Here is a 16816-nt window from a genome sequence, read left to right as displayed (position 1 = left end):
ATAATTTTGATGACCTCTGAACGAATTTAAACACTTTTCCACGGTCACAAATCTTAAGAGAAGCTGGCAAACTACGCGAAATATAATATAGAGTACGAGATGTAACAGCAAATTTTTTTTTAATTTGACGTGTTTTATTATGTAATAATACGAGAATACTGTGTCACAATATCATAGAACTTAGAGCGAATTCCAATCTACCGCAATACTATACATTATTTGCCAAAATATAAATGAATTTCTTAGTCCCTAAAGAACGGCTTTAAAAAAAATAAAAATTTAAGCTATTGTATTGTTTATTTTCAGTACTGATAGCTGGAAGTATAGAATAATTTTCTATAAATATTATACTCGCTTACATATTGTAAGATGGCTAGCCTGTTTCCACCTTATAAAACATTCCAAATCTTTTTGAGTAATCAAAATATGTTTTAACTCGAATTGTTTAAATGTTAGGTTAACAATCTATTTCAAATTTAGTAATATTGCATATTTTAAGAGCTTTCAAGGAGTTCTGTTAGGTCTAATATTTATGAAAGCAAGATGTTCAACAGAATGCAAATTAAATATACGCGCTTGCCTCTCAGACGACGTCAAATCCAATAGCAAAGTTTTAATGTAGAAAAATAAACTACACTACGTAATGCGTATGTTTTCGAGTAAATATTTGCGCAACAAATTTTCAATTCGAAGTGTATTGAGTGGTGGGCGACGGAAATAGAAATCATTATTTAATGTCAATGTTTAACTAAGTTCGTTCCCGGTTCGTCCCGCAAATGGGCCGGTAATGATCGCCTCCGCTTCGACCCGCAGACCAATATCGAAGAGCAAATTAACTGTACTTCTTCATTCATGTCAATTTATTTGAAATGAACTTTATTTCTTAAAATGTCCTATAAGAAATGCTAAGGTGAAAACGAAGTGATTTCTTTTCTTAGATTTTTATATCGATCGAAAACAAAATACAAACTTTTGAATTGATAGGTATTTAAGGAAAGGAGAAAATTTGTATATTGTATATTATAGTATATTGTGTATTGTATATTCAAATGTAGATTATTATAGTTTTTCTTTTTAAATCAATATAAAAATTATTATTACTATTATAATTAAATCCATATATATACCGTCTAAGAATAATGAAAATTTTCCAAAAGAAATATAACAATTATAAATGAAATAAATATGTATGTAATTATAATTAATACGTACTTTCAAAGTTCAATAAAGATTGAAAACAAAATTGATTCAATATAATAAAAAACATTTGATTACATTTATTTCCTTACAAACCAATCTATTTAAGCATTTCCAAAGTAACAAAAATGTTTATCCGAACCCTTAATGAAATGGGGACTTAATTTAAAAACCATCCCGTCTTTTATCGAGATCAGTCAATTCATGCTTAGAGTTTACAAAATAAAAATAAAGACCGTCGTATAAAAGAGTTTATTTAATATCATATGAGTTTGGGACATCAAAAGACACATCATGAAAGATATTGAAGTTTGTTGGTTGTTAACGACGTTCGCTTCGAATCTGAAATCAATTTAATATAATACTAGTTCTGGCCCGCGGCTTCGCTCGCGTTTTTAAGTTTTGTCATCAGTGCACAAAATAGTATTACTATTGCCGAACTCCTTCCTTGGAACTAGAGATTGGTTTATATCAACTTTTTCCTTGAAAGAGCAACAGACAAACGGATAGACAAAGTCACTTTCGCATTTATAATATCCGTATTGACGAAGGCTGACATTTAATATGAATATCTTGACTGTATTGCAAAATAACAGACAAATTATTTACAGGTGCATTTTTTTTTCATAATTGGTAAATCGACTGGTAAATGGCCTACACGCTGGTTAACCAACCAACCAACCAACTTTTACATCGCCAATGCGCGTCGTATCTTTGGAGCAAAGTCTGGCTGTAGTTGCAATCGCTCGCTTAGCCTTTAAGCCAGAACACGACAGTACATAAATATTTACTTTAAACAATATTTGATGTCTCTCAAGCAGGTGATGATTACACATACATACAGCTAAATCAAGAAAATCCTATAAAATAAGTATATTTTAAATTATAATCTATAAAGAAGATTGTAATGATTAATTTCTGTAATTTATAGAAATGCGCCTCCGTTTTTTAGATAAGCCCCTTTGAGATATGAACCCAACCCAAACATTTTTCAAAGCTTACAAAGACACGTATCCTGCAAAACAAAGGCATTATCCAATTACTTCAGACATCAGGTGCGAGGTCGACAATTAAAACAGGATATTACATTGAGGGACATTTCGGTACCGTCTCTTTACTTTATAGTAACATAAAGAAAGTTAACGCTCTAAAGTCAACGTAAATCGCTTATACGGGCGTGTGTGCTGTGAGACATAAAGGGGAATTAATAAGGCCATTTCGACGGGCGATTTGGCAGACTGATAGCCAATCTTATAGCCAAGCATGCTGTTAAAAGACTCGACGATATTGAAATCGATTCTGGGTACTGTATCAATAAAACGAAGTTTATTTAAAATGTGAACTTGGTGGGGCTTTGTGCAAACCTGTCTAGGTAGCTGCCACCCGCAAACAGCAATACTAAGTATTGTTGTGTTCCGGTTTAAAGGATAAATGAGCCAGTGTAACATCTTAGTTCCCAAGGTTCGTGGCGCATTGGTCATATAAGGAATGGTTAATATTTCTTACACTTGCCATCTGTCTATGGACGATGGTGACGACTTACCATCAGATAACCCATTTGAAAAGTGATCAGTTCAAACAATGTGATGGAGAAATTAGAAAATAGTACTTTTCTTGTTTTGTTCTTACATGCTGGGTACATACCAGCAACTCATGAGTGCGAATTTTCGTCTCAGTTTCTTTATTCCGCTATAAAAACACTTGCCTTTAATGTAACGATTTAAAATTCGATTTTGAACATCACGTAACGCCATACTGACCGAAGAGCAGTTCCCGATAGTGAAATAATCTAAGATTCGATTTTGAGCGTTCGCCTGCAGTTTCACTTTTATACATTCTAAATACTGAATACAAGTCGAATATTAACCCATTTAATTTGTACGATTAATATTTTCTTTATAAAATAAGGTAAAAATCCGAAAACGATATTAAGATGGCATAGAGTATTTATCAAAAACAGAAATAAAATACATTATACACAACGACGTTTCTTGCCTTAATAAAATTACTAGGCGTTATATTTTGTGCTAAGGTGTAAATCTTAAGCTTAAGGATATTTAAGTATTCGCTTTTATAGTCACTGACTATAAAAGTAAAAAGAACGTAAACCCACCCTACATTCGATACGTCAGTAAATTCCAACACTTAGATTTGGCTATCAAAGCTTGGAGCACTCAAAAATCCATTTGAAAAATATACATTTTATACGTTCATAGCGAGATCCATAAGAGAATTGGCCATTCGAAAAGGGGTGCGTTTATTTGGCCCTCATTCAAATAGCTCCCTTCATCGTTAAAATCTAAGGTGTTATTAGAGTAACGACCAGAAATAAGGGTTATATTCTAATGTCGACTTTACGTCTCCTCACGGCCGATATTAGCTATAAAGTTATGTCATATCATTGTGCCACAAACATTGTTTGTGATATAACTGCTTTGTGGTTAGTTTTAATCGCATGTCGTAACAATTTATAATCACAATAATAATTTAATTCTGGTTAGAGCTTGAGACGAGGATCAAAACATGACATTAGTGTTTACGCTTAATACACATTTGCATTTACATAAACGATATCGCGCTTATTGCTGTTTTATTTAAAATCCAGACGAGTAAATCCTATTAATGTGTTTTATATTTATAATTATTATAGTAATTTATTGTGTCGTAATAACTATTTTATATTTAGAATCAACAATCATTACGATAAGAGACAATTATGTAATAAATGAACAATAATTCAAGAACAGATAAAACGACACTTAATAATATTTTTGACACACATAAATGGTTAGTGCTTGAGAGATGGTATTAAGCTGTATGCTATACACATATTTTATGAAGCGCCTGTTTTATTATATAAAGCAAAGTAACAACGCAGAGAAAGGATGATGTCATCTTGCAGGGGCTGAGCGGTGACGTCATACGCTCTTACCCCTGCCGCGAAAGTAAGTTAGCGGGTCAAACTGGAAATTACAGCATTATTATGATTTATCATCATGTTTGCTTTTGTTATGTAAGTGCTTTCGTTTACTTTTGTATGGTATTTTTTTTTAAATACCATTTTATCTTATTTGCATTAATATGAACTCTATTACCCTAAGAGTCAAATCAGTCTGTATCAATATATATATTTATAAATGAAGTAATCTTGAAAAAATTTTCACTACAACTGACAATCTTTAAATACCGACAAAATGATTCATCACAACCAGATATAGATTTGGAGCAACAGCAGAATCAGTGGCTTTACTTGTCGTATATTAAATTATTGCTGTTAATTCTTGCAAACACCTCATAATATTCCGACCTGGAATTTGAATGACCACGAGATCGATACCCTAATATGCTAATGATAACATTAAATACAATCGGCGATCGTATGCATTTAAAAAATAATATTTCAAATACTATTCAGTTAATTTGTTAATTTTTTTTTTGTTTTGAAAAAATATATTGGCGAGCGGACCCCCAGATTGTAAACGGCCACCACTAATAGCATTGGCACAGTAAAGAAATATCCAATCCATAGATAGCCCTCCAGTGTGCCACCCCCATTGCAAATACAAAGTTACATCCCTTGTGCTTGTAATTACACTAACTGACCCTTCTAAAAGTAACAACAATAATAGAATAATCTGTCTAAAATAGCTGTCTTATTATAGAATATTCATGTCTGTTAAAACATATTAAGTATCAATTTAATACCAAATACTTCTTGCATTATATGCTTAAAATTGACTATTGATAAGTAGTAATATTTATCTTATTTATTCCTATGCATTTATTATACAGTCATTAACAACATGAAATAATATATAGAATTCTTCGCAATTAACGTAATAAGTAACCTGGCACTAATAATTACCTTATTTTTTGTAGTTATAAGCTACCGAAGTATGTCAAAGACAAAATCAACAAGAAAACATCTGATATTAAAGTGTTATAATAATTTATTACATGTTAAGATACTCTTAAAACTATCTAAATTTACAGGCGATATTGTTTAATACTATGTAGACATTCTGCTCTACGTATTCATAACGTATAGTAGAGTAACAGTCTGTTATTTCCCATTGTTGGGCTAAGGCCTACTTACCCTTTGAGGAAAAGGTAGATTAACATGTGACAGAATTTCATTGAACTTAGTCACACGCAGCTTTCCTTACGACGTTTTGCTTCACCACCCACGTTTGAACCCGCAATAATCGGTCAATACCTATGTACGCGTTCTTAGCACTGGGCCATCTCGACTCATATAAAAATTAACCTATAGCAGTATTATGTTTTATTGTACCTTTTGTCACATAAATTGCGACAAAAAAGGTTTCATATTTCTTACGTTTTTATACTAGATATCGCGAGACTCGTTTTTATTTTTGTCTCAATATTTCATTATGTCCTAACAGAATATGAATATGCCGACGAAAATAGTGGAATAAACCAAATAGGATCTAATCTCGTTAATATTTTCAACCAAGCCTTTAGCCGGTAATTTTGTAATAGATTTCCATCATGTTTAAAAATGCAAACGCTTTGTTTGCGTCGAAAATTCAGTTCTCGGCTTTAAAACGGTTACCTCAGGAATATATGGATTCTTATGTAAATATTGACCCTGATCTCATCACCGTTGTGAAAGAGCTTTCGTGCTGAGTATGATGATTTATTTGCTTATCGTACATCTGACTTCGGCAGGGCGAAAGTCATTTTTTAACTTTTCATCGCCTGCGTGTTATGTAATATTACGACATTCAGCATATTGCTGTATAAATTTTTATTTTTTTATTTATTATCTGTTATTTGATTGACTATTATAGCGAGATGGAGGGTAAGTACCTTGACCATTTATTACGTATTTTTTATGACTATTTTGGCAAGCCCGAGAATAAATTGAGTAAAACAAATGATAAATATATGAAAATCGATCTTTGTATATGACACACACAGATATGTATGCATATATTGTATACATGGATACAACAACAAACAACAACAACAACAGCCTGTAAATTCCCACTGCTGGGCTAAAGGCCTCCTCTCCCTTTGAGGAGAAGGTTTGGAACATATTCCACCACGCTGTTCCAATGCAGATTGGTGGAATACACATGTGGCAGAATTTCTATGAAATTTGTCACATGCAGGTTTCCTCACGATGTTTTCCTTCACCTCTAAGCACGAGATGAATTATAAAGACAAATTAAGAACATGAATCAGCGGTGCTTGCCTGGGTTTGAACCTGCAATCATCGGTTAAGATGCACGCGTTCTAACCACTGGGCCATCTCGACTCATACATAGATATAAATACATAAAAATCCTTACAACATCTTAAAATATTTATACATAAAATTTTAACACAATGATAAGTTTATTAAATGGAAACACTTATTGGGAAGTCACTGGCCCCTAAAATACGGGGTCTCCTAGTTTAGGAGTACAAGGCTCCTTTAATGTTACATACATTAAAGAGGCCCTGTACTGTAATTATATGTTCATATTTCTATCAATTCATTCATATGCTATTGTATGTAAATAACTGGCCGTTTTTTATTGAACTCAAATAAATATCTCATTCATTTACCGATTACACGGAACCCAAAAAATAAAAAAAAGAACGACCAACTAATGCGTACATGTCGCGAACATACAACGAAGAGTTTGTAAGTAACTGGAGATTTCGCCGTCCACTTCAAGTGACAAACGCTTGAGACTCCGAGAAACTTGTTAGAAAACTAAAAAGAACTCGTTGGGAAGATGTTAAGAGAGTCCCGGGCGAATCCCGACCGGGGCCTTCAGCCACTCGATTTAATTTACATCTTTGCTCGACTGTTCCAACTTTAAGAGTTCGACGAACCGACATTGTCGCAGATTTACTCAACTCAAATATCAACTAAATTGTTTTTAGTTTCATTAAAGCATTTCAACAAACCTTTTGTAATTCGTTGATTAATGTTTAAAGAACATTATCTATACTTCTACACTTGTATTATACAAGTGAAAGTAACTCTATCTGTCTTTCTGTCGCTCTTTCACTACCAAGCCACTGAATCGAATTTGGTTTGAAGCTAATTTGAACTCCAAGCCTATAGGCTACTTTTTTGCCTAACATATGACAACCGAACCCCTGAAACTCGAGCCAAGCTGCGGGCGACAACTAGTACTTAATACAATTTTAAAAATAAGGCCTTACACTGCCTAGACTGATTTGTCTATTTTGAAATTTTCTCCAGACATTTCGTGTAATAGATGGGACGAAGTAAGGATTTTTCCAAATCCAACCTGAGGGAATTAAGTGGGACATGAACACATGGGACATGTAAGGAAATTTTTCATTTACACTGTAAGAAAATGTAAATCGGTATTAAGGTTTTTCCTTATAAATCCCATATGACACGTCAAAGTAAAATTTATAAATGTAACATATTTACATTCTTATTTAAAGTATATATAATATTAATTATAAGCATCCCGTTAATGTCCCTCTGTCCCAAAGGTCACTAAAAGATGGTAATGCCACTATTAACGGATGTCCTTGTGGCAGATGTCCTTACAATTTTTTCATCAACCACAGACCACTAAATGAGTTATGAACAAACGAAGGCTTGGTGCTTGCCTGAATTTCAACCCTCGATATTCAGTAGAGATCCACGTGTTTTATCCATTATGGTATCGTGACTCTTACATAAAATCAATGACCTAAGATTGGCGTCAAATATACAGGTACTTTAATTTAAGTCAATACACGTTATTTTATTATTCCATTAATGTAATTAAAATGAAGTAAAATCAAAATATACAAGGAAACCGATCGATGATCATAAAAAATCTAATTACTTTAATTGACACGCGGCGTTTCATTGAGTTAAATTTTTTTTATGAACTGAATATATTTTTAACTTGTTTTACACAACAAATAATAATTAAAACTTGCTTAAACTTGCTTTGCTTGTATTTATATTTTCTATATAAGATTAAAAAATACAGTATCATACAGTTATACAAATGTAAAAAAAATATTAATATTATAAATGTGAAAATAACTCTTGTCTGTTGCTCTTTCACTACCCAACCGTTGAACCGAATTTGATGCAATTTGGTATGAAGCAAACTTAAATAAATACATAAATAATAAATATGAGACAACATGACATACGTTACTTTGATCCCAATGTAAGTAGATAAAGCACTTGTGTTATGGAAAATCAGAAGTAACGACGGCACCACAAACACCCAGACGCAAGACAACATAGAAAACTAATGATAATCTACATTGTCTCGGCCGGGAATCGAACCCGGGACCTCGGAGTGGCGTACCCATGAAAACCGGTGTACACACCACTCGACCACGGAAGTCGTCAAACTTGAACTCGAAGAAAGGACGTAGGCAATTTTTTTGTCTGACACATGACGATCAACAATCAACAAGAACTAGCAAAGCCGCCAAAAATTATGATAAACTGTCAGAATAGTAAAGCTTAACACAAATAAAGACATGCTTAGCAGCTAGCAGCAGCTTTTATCGGTAATTTCATGCAATGGAACCATCGGGCAAATATACTCGTAGGTATATTTGGTACAATCACAATTTAAAAAAATAATAGAATTTAAATTAAACTAAAACAAGTTCTTACTGTCACGCGCAATAAATGAGAAGCATAGAGATCGTATCGAGATAAAATCTGACATTTTATACTTTGTATTTAAATGCTCTCTCGCAATATAATACGTATTATATGAGATATAAAATTTTAGTACTCAAAGCACGAATTCGTCGCTTGACAATCTTGATATGTAACAGTATATGATAGATTTCCCTGTACGATATCATCTTACGGATTCGTGATAAAATTTGCTATATACATGAATATATACATAGGTAGGTCATATTATTTTAACAAAATTCAAAAAGTAATTGTAATTAAATAACCATATTAAACATTACTATTAATATATACCATAATAAAAATTTCATTTCATCATTTATTATTCTAATCTAAATATATTTTTATTACAAGAAGTTTCTGTGAAATATATATTTATAGTGAGGATATGATTTGTATAGAAAGCAATTTTGTACTTGTTAAATTTTTCACGACTAATAAATTTGATGTTTCCAAAATATTAAATTCAATGTATCTACTTAGGTTTAATCCTTTATGGTATTATTATATTTCTTATTATTATTGTATTCATAAATAAAACATTGAATCTAAGCAAGTACTAATAAATTAACTTTAATTAGCTTAAGAGAGTCGGTACAATCACTACACACCAACATTTAGTTTTGACAAAAAAATATTAATTTTAAATTTGTTAAATATATTCATATATTTAGAAACGTATTTCCTATTATATTTTTGTTTATAGTTCGCAGAGATGTTTAAAATATGAAACAATCTATTACGGTTTCGTTTATAAGTAGATGTAAAAAAAATTGTATTAGCAATAAATTAATTTATGTATAGAAAAGTTCCAACAAACAGAAACACAAGTAAAAGTTATTAAGATTAAAAACAGAAACCCATACTTAAGAAATAAAAAAGGAATACCTAAATAAAATGCTTATTATAGTTTTGTTACTTAAATAGTTTGGTATTAATTTAGCGTTAAAAATATGAAAATAATTTTAATAATTTTTAATAGCTCTCAATTCTGACTTTGTGTGTTGTATTATATACATATTTCACAATACAATCCAATTTCGCATTTTACCTTTTACTTTAAATTTATGATTGATTAAGAAATCATAAAATATAATATTTACGAGTAGAAGAAAGAAATAATGTGAAACAATCTTTAGCAACTTCGAATATCTTAACAATGAATTTTACTCTTGAAATACGTCAGACTTAGAAAACGAATTCTTTTGCTTTTGTTCAATCGAGAGAAAATTTAAAGTTTTTTTTTTCTTAAAATAACTCAAGTAGAAAGGCATGAAAGACTGTTTATATGCTCCAACTTAGCCTTCTCTTTGTACCTAAATACACTAAAGAAACAAAGAAATACTTCTCAGCAATAATGCTTCTCGGTCGAACGTTCACAATAAACAACGGGCCATAAACTTGCTGACTGACACGAATATTTCTTATTTTTCTTTGAAACTGATCCCAAAATATTACCCTAGCGGACCATAAAAGCTAGTCTATTAATTAAAAGACGTGTTCAACTTTGGAACGCATGACATCATGTTCGCGGGCTTTTCGACAAGGCCCCTTTGTCTAACTTGACAGATACGATGTAAATCTTCCTTTTTGACAGGCGTAACGTATAAATCTGAGCCAAGAAAATATTAATTCTTGGTTCCTTATGGTAGTTGCGTCAGAGCTCATCTCGTACCGATGACTATGTGCTAAATGATGAAATGGTTTCACGGCTGCATTTGTTTGTACAGGGACGAGATAAATATACCGAGTGCCCCTCGAGAAACCGTCGGTTAAAAGGTATAAAAACATGGATGGCTTGTTTATAGTGATATTTTTATTAATGAAGACACGTCAATCAAATGCTTATGTTTTATTATTTTGGTAACGTTAAGTGATTTCTGGAAATGATATTTTTGAAAGTAAAAAATAACTAGGTTTGTATACCTAGTGTAGCAATGAACGTTAATAATAATTCAGATTAAATTTGTTACGCAAAAGATTTTTTCACAAAATAGAATACTCAAATTAAATTAACATGTTTCCTTTAACAAAACATATGATTGTATTTGGAGCCATTTTGTTTAATGTGTCCAATTAAACTATAATTGTTTAACTTATAAGGACGCAGATGGCCCAGCTATCCAAAAGTTATTGAGTTTTTTCATCAAGAAATTCGCAGTCGCTGTCCGGTGTCAAAAAGCGGCAGTACGTTCAATATATTTAATTAAAAGCATAAATTCCCCATGTCCGTTAAAATCTATCAATATTTGCACATTTTTAATTTATCTTTACTACTGCCAGTCAAAAAATATTTTACAGACAAGCCTTTATTTCCCAATGTTAGTAAAAAATTAGAAATATGTATATCCTTTTATGATCGTATATTTTAAATTTACATTCAAAAATATATAAATGAACACTCGCTGTTGTACGTATTAGGTACATGCGTTAACCCAATGTTCATCCAATTCGTTTTAAAATTTGTAACATCTGATAATAATTGATAGCAAAGAATTTAAAAGACGCATTACAGTGCATACTGACCAGTAACCGATTGCTCATTAAATCCGAGACAAAAATAATCGGAACATAAATATGTTTATTGATAAGCAAGTATATATTTATAAAAAATACACGTTTATCCTTTGATTTAAAATCAAAATGATCCGAAGAACTGTACAAGGTTACGCATTGCATTTTGTTACAAGTTTATTTTTGTTTCATTCGACAGCTGACATATAAGGGCGGTTCGAGAACTAATTGTGACGATGACGGGAAAGTATAAGTGGAAGTAATTACAAGCTGCAGAGCGATTCTGTAAGATTTCACTTTATATCTCACTGTGAAATGTTGACAGCTTACAGTGATTCACCATTTTGATACGTGTATCCTTTAAATTTCATAATCATCATCAATTACATATTACAGATAGATTGATTCGAGTGGAAGGTTTTTGTGCGTAATACCTGGACAATACAAAGTAAGAAAGAAGTAAGTAAGAAGTAATGTTAATTTTAGAAGGTTCTGATGTGATGTCGTATATAAAAAAAATTCTGTACAATACTACTAATAAGAAGAAGATACTAATTGTATCAGCATTGCACCCGTGTGTAGCCGGGGCGAATTCTATTACTTATAAATTAACATAGTCAATGTCGTATATCTCACTCTGACATTTCAGACTCGAATACTTCGGTGAGATTCGAGTGTCTTGTTACAGAATAGCCCTACTGGTGTCTTCGACAAAGCCGCTCCAGGCGATGTCAGAAACAGGAATAGAATGGCGTCGGCTCATCGGATGATTTATTTTTGTATTCGATTTCGAATTTAGTCTAATTGACCTAAAAAAATTGCATTATAAATTATATTAATTTTTATTCATTTAGCCTTACAGGACAAAGTTATTTTGTGTCGTATTACTGAGGGAATTACATACCATTGTAATTTATTTGATACATTAAACTTTTATTGCATTGTTTAATGTTTTGAGTTCGTAAACAGTCGTAGTAACAACTAAACTTTAGTAATTATTAATGTCTGTTTGGGTTGGTTCATTATTTACCGAACTTCAATGTCTTGAAGGATAAGAATAGAGGTATAACATCTTAGATAACATATTTGGAGTAGAGTCAAACAATATTTCATAATTTTCGAAATTCAATGATAATAGCCTAAAGTGACCACTTATTCTTTAAAAATGAAAAATAAAAGCATTATCTAAATTTATTTTCTATCGATCGTTTCTTTTTTGTGATTAGTTGAAAATCGAGACACCCTCAAATATTTATTACGTAGAAGTACACTCGAGTCTGGATTTATATTTCTCTTCGCAGCATATAAAGTAACAAGATGCAATACAATTGTACTTGAGAACGTGAGACACCGAGCTTGAATCCGAGGTGTTTCCAATTTACCAACGACATTTGTAATGCAGGACAAGATTTACAGTCGGCGTTAATTTAAAAAGATCTCGGTGACATAAGGAGCTATATTTGTAAATCTCACTCGAATCGTGCACAAGTGTATGTGGCAGTAGCGCGATATTTATGATAGCCTGGTATCAAACGGGACATTCATCACTTCATATGTATATTTATCACGCTTTGTTTATTAAAAAAAGAATTGACGTTCTGCTTTTTTATATACATGAAGGTTATCTTATAAGTCGGATAAATAAAAAGAGTTATATCGTAGACTTTATTTGTTAATTATTTTATAGACATCGTAAATCAAATAGACTATCAAATACATAAATATAGAGCTCGAACGACAATCTATTAAATGGTTCTTTGATCATATTCCTAAACAATTATTTTTTATACTGTAAACCTGTTTCCTTAGGTAAATGTTATTGAATACTACGTTGTGATTCTTATCGGAGAAAAATAATTCGTATAAATTTAATAAGAAATAAGCGTTTGTTTTAATTTGAATTAATCCAGAATTTCTTAAATCGTAAAGTAAGTTACACTTTTTAAATAACTTACTGCTGGGCTAATACCTCCCCTGTAGAGAAAAAGGTATGTAGGCTGAATAATATTGGTCGGTAGTTGGATTTCATCCAGATAATGCAGGTCTTCTTACGTTTTTTCAGTCACCTTCCAAAATGAGATAGAGAAAATAAAAAGTAAAACTCAGAGATTCTTGAACCTAACCTCTGGATCATCAGACTTAAATCATAATTTCCAAAATCTCCAATTAATAAACACAGCGTGAAAAATGTCCGTTCATGAAAAATAACCCAAAAAAAATTTCACTAAGCGACAAACATTAACATAGCAATCATATATGCAATGTTTACAATAAACACCCAATATTTTAACAATTTTACTCGAATCAGCACATGTAAATGCAGAGAAGATACGAAACACCGCTATAAAAACGCCATAAGAAGCGAATTACTCTCCACACCCAGACACGATCAGACATACTACGTAGGTACGCGGGGAAACATAAGACCATCGACATGGCATTTATTCCCTAGAGTATAAAGACCAAGATACCGTGGCAATATTGACATATTCAAATCGTTGATTGGACTATTGTAACCGTGAAGACGCTTAATTAGTATCAAACACGCGATCTTCGGCTTTAAGAATACTGTTACTTGGATATAAAAGAAGAGTGCCGCCCAACCGAGCTCGTAAAGTGGCTGCAATGAAAAAATCGTAAAACAAGGGAGCCGAGGCGAAAATATGAATTTTGTGGCGCTGTTCGACGAAATAAGTTATTTAAAAATAAGACACGGTTTTAAGAGAAACTGCTAAACTTCGTATTTAACATGAGAGGGGTGAAAATAAACAATAACCCTCACTTTCGAAATACGTAGCAAATATAATATTAAGTAGATATATTTTGCTAAAATATATTTTAAAAAGATCCATAAGTTTATTTATTTAAATAACTTAGTATTTTCAACAACATTTTAGAAACAGATGATAATCAACAATTCCTCCTATGTTTTGGTACTAACGCCATAATATCTATATAATGATAATGTCCTGACATACTTCGCAACTAAATTATTGGACGAAAGCTCAAGCACAATTCCGCTTAACATTTTTAACCCCTCTTAATAATTATGTTATACGAGTTACGCGATTTTTAACGCTACCATCTTGCTAACTCTGAGATATTTTTAGTAGAAACACAATAACTTTTCATAGCGAACCCGGGATTCAAACAGACTCCCCACGTAGGTATTTGCAGCCTTGTAAACTTAACTCGACTTCATTACCATAATAGGTATTATTTTAACGAGTCGCAGACAAATCTTTTCTTTGTAAAATAAAGCCAATGGCCGACATAATTTATTGAGATTAGTAAGAATTACATAAGCCGAAATATATATTCATTGTCAATTTAGCATAAAATATGACAATACGACTCCAATTAAAATTTATTGTGAAATAGACCAGTTATAAGATGTTGCTTTAATCTATTTTAATTGCTTAAAGAAATAATACTAATTCATTAAATCGTTTCACAAGTTGTACCTATTGATGATTTAATTGTTTTATTCTATAATTGAATACACAAAATCTGTAATATATATAACCCTCTTATTACTTGGGTGTCTTCAAACGAGGTGTGAAGAGGCATCTTGCTAGCCAGCGTGGCGAGAGTGACTAGTGCTAACTGTACAAGTCGTATTCGCGATTGGACTCCACTTCCATTTGCCATCCGATTAAGTGGAGTCATATGCCTTCCCAGAACATATAAAAAATATATAAATATACATATTTATATTCATTGATGTGATAAAATATCTGGAGCAAATCATCACGATGCCAGAAATTAATTAATATTATTGAGATTATATGTATTATAAGACTGCTTCCGAATTCAAAACATTAAACTATGCAATAAAAGTATGATGTATCAAATAAATTACAGTGGTATATTCCATCAGTAATACGGCCCAAAATATATTTATCCTGTGAGGCTAAATTAATAAGAATATTTTATTAAATTAAAAATTTTTAGGTTGATAAAAATAAATAGAAATGATAAAATTTACTATGCCTCGTGCCATGAAACGGAGCAGGTTTTTTTTAATAATATGTGTATTATAGTATACTTTAATATTAGAGAAATAATCTTCATAACTTGATTTGTATACCTTGCTAAAAGCTACAAACAAATTCAAAATTGCAAAAAAATATATTTTTTTACACATTCCTCAAGCTATCTTGACTTGTAATTTTAATAAAATCTACTTCCGTAGCTTATTTATAGCAAGAGACAATTGTATGGGTACTTATCATATGAAGGTAAATATATAAAAATAAAACAAAGACGGTTCGTATTTTTAATTTTGTCTTTGTATTCCAAACATTAACAATATCGTCCTTGTGTTTGCCGATAAAGTGGGCATCGACCTACTAAAGGGTTTCTTGATATCATCATCTTCCTTAACAATTAATTTTATTACTTCAAACGTGATTCGTTTCATAAGTGAACTATATGTTTTATTTACTACTAATAAACTATTATATTTCATTACATAGTATAATACAAAGGCGCTTACCGCTGTCTGTCCCTATAAATGCTTAGATCTTTCAAATTCCGCAACGGATATTGATACGGTATTTTTTAATAGATCGTATGTTTCGAGAGGAACGTTTTTGTATATAATGCATGGAAAATATAGTAAAGAAACATTGCACACACAGCGAACAGCATTGCACTCGTGCGAAGCCAGGGCAGGTCGCTAGTTATATACGTAAATCATATGGACGTATGTATGTGTTTGAATTCCTTCTTAAAAGCTAGAGTGATTTCGGTGAAATTGTGCTTATGTATTCAACTGAGTTCCTAGATTTGGCCTAGTAGGTACATGTTGTACTTATTAATAGGTTGGGGAAAAAGTTTCTTCGTATTTTATATGAAAATTCAAAAAGTTTTTTTTTATAGTTTATTTACATTTGACAAAAGTATGTAGATGCCATTTTGTTCCATAACTTTTTGCCATCTTGTTGGTAGTGACATGATCCCATTGCTGTAAAAATTTTGGGGCTTCTGATCGAAAAACTGCGACAAGTGGTTTTGGCAGTCCTCTCGTGATGTTCTGAAGGTGCAAGGTCAGGACTATACGGCGGATGCATTAATACCTCCCAGCCAAACTCTCGTAATTTTTGTTGAGTGGCTAAAGATGTGTGAGGTCTAGCGTTAACATGGTGAAAAACCACACCCCTTCTGTTGATCAATTCTGGCCGCTTTCTCTCAATTTCTTGCTTCAATCTCACTAATTGTTCGCAATACAGTTCTGAATCGATGGTCCTGCCGGGCGGTAACAGCTCATAATGAATGATGCTCTTCCAATCCCACCATACACACAGCATTACCTTGTTGCGAGTTAATCCGGGTTTTGCCACAGTCTGTGAAGCTTGACCGGCCTTTGACCACGATCTTTTTCGCACGTTCTTGTCGTATGTGATCCACTTTTCATCACCAGTTATCAGCTTCTTCAAAAATGGT

The sequence above is a fragment of the Vanessa cardui genome, chromosome 8 (assembly GCF_905220365.1).
Source record: "Vanessa cardui chromosome 8, ilVanCard2.1, whole genome shotgun sequence".
NCBI lineage: Eukaryota > Metazoa > Arthropoda > Insecta > Lepidoptera > Nymphalidae > Vanessa > Vanessa cardui.
The sequence above is the reverse complement of the archived record's forward strand: the minus strand, read 5'-3'. Positions refer to the sequence as shown.